Here is a 1,979-nt window from a genome sequence, read left to right as displayed (position 1 = left end):
CAACACATCACCTGGTTGGATGAAGACATTTTTCAAAAAATACAATTACTTTCAAATGGACCAAGATTTGTAGTATTTTCATGAGACTAACATTCTATGGAGGAACATAGCTTCATCCCAGGCCTCAGTGATTCTCTATAAATAATTTTCCAAGGAAAATGTGAAACTTACCTTCAAAAATAATCACATAAGGAAACAATGTACTATGAAAGAGAAGCAGCAAAACAATATAAGGTAGATACACACTCTTAAAGGTATCATATGTTAGAATCATCAGACATAAAATTTAAACTAAATATGCTTAAAACATTTAAAGAAACAAAAAAGTAAGCTTGAAAATATTTCCAGTAATAGAAAATATTTTTTAAAATATCTGCTGTTGTGTGCTGTCGACGCAATTCTGACTCATAGTGGCCCTTTCTGACAGAGTAGAACTGCCTCATGGGGTTTCCTAGGCTGTAATTTTTAAGGGAGCGTATTGGCAGATCTTTCTCCTGCAGAGTCACCGGTGGATTCAAACATCCAACCTTTCAATTATCAGCCAAGCTCTTAACTATTGCCCCACCAAGTCTCCTTTTAAAATATATAGAAGATATAAAAATGAAGACAATTGAAAGTATAAAAGAAAATACACAATATTTGAAATTTAAATCAAAATGGAGGAGATTTGTACCTGCATGGTGTTGGGCATGCTCACTGACATACAGGCAGTTGATTACTGGGTATGAGCCATGTCCCTGAGCTGACAGGATTTTCTTCCCTGAGAAATTTGGTTACCAAAATTGGCTCCAGAAGAGAGAACCTAAATAGACCAATAACAATTGAAGTAATTGGAAAGTTATTAGAAACACCCACACACACCAAACACAAAATAATAACAATAGCAAAAACCCTAACATGCCAGAAAGCACCAAGTACAGATTGTTTTACAGGATTAAGTGAAAACAAAAGTTTTTAAGCAACACGATGGATTCAAAAGCTCATGAAGAAGTCACCAGTATTGACAACAACAAAACAAAATGTCACCACGTATTATACATTCTATATCAATGAAATAAAGCATCACTTATGTGGCTGCTGTGCAGCTTTCAACAACATAGCAATCACATATCACATTCAGAAGATCCTCTCTTGGCTATATACAATAAAATGTGTGGGGCGCAATAATTTTTTTGAGGAGAGATGGATTCTGAAACTTACATCAAGGAATCTTGCCTCGTTAGTTCAGAAGACAACAACACTGGCACGTATGTCTCATCTATCTGAAGATTGATCATACCTTCTCATTAAATATATCAGCACCATGTAGTTTGCAACTTAAAACATCATGCCCATAGTGGCAGGAACAACAGAAGCAATTTTCACTTCACTGGAAAGAGTTCAAATGTTATTTCCAGACCACAAGCATTATAAGAAATTTACAAACACTTACCAGCCTTTCAAAATACCACAATGCCATGGAATTGAATAAAATTATAGAATACTGCTCCAATTATTTTTTCAAAAGTGGAATCAGTAGTATTATTTCCTTTTGATCTTTAAAGTTTCATCAAGGAACATTTGTCAACTATAACAACTTACAATCTCATTTTCTCAATGATTTTCTTTTTCTTATGGAAGACTACTGGATATCATATTGAGAACATGTTTTTTCCAATTAATATTCAAAACACTTATATGCAGTCTCATTTTTATGAGTGATTTTAGTCTTTACCCAAGGTTTAAAATATACATCTGACAGTATTGCTTTGAACCAAGATGGATTAAATTTATTCTTCTACCTGAAAAAATAAAAAAGCAGGACAAAATTTATGAAATGACAGCTTTCCAGACACTGGACATCCGGAAAAGGTGGACTGTGAATCCTAAAAAAAGGGAAGAAAACAAGGTGAGCCCTATGATTTATCCATCTTACAGCAGGGAAAGATATTTCAGCCAGTAGCACAGAGTCCGGATAGATTATAATAGGCTCCCTTAGT

The 1,979-nt window shown here is 34.3% G+C and overlaps 1 pseudogene; it reads left to right on the top strand.

Moving 5' to 3' along the window:
* The first annotated feature begins 966 nt into the window (after window positions 1-966).
* On the top strand, window positions 967-1,471 carry LOC101345454 (solute carrier family 25 member 51-like; annotated as a pseudogene).
* Window positions 1,472-1,979: the final 508 nt, after the last annotated feature.

The sequence above is a fragment of the Trichechus manatus genome, unplaced genomic scaffold (genome assembly GCF_000243295.1).
Source record: "Trichechus manatus latirostris isolate Lorelei unplaced genomic scaffold, TriManLat1.0 scaffold00051, whole genome shotgun sequence".
Lineage (NCBI taxonomy): Eukaryota > Metazoa > Chordata > Mammalia > Sirenia > Trichechidae > Trichechus > Trichechus manatus.
Note: the sequence above shows the minus strand (reverse complement) of the source record. Positions and strands in the feature narration are given on the sequence as shown.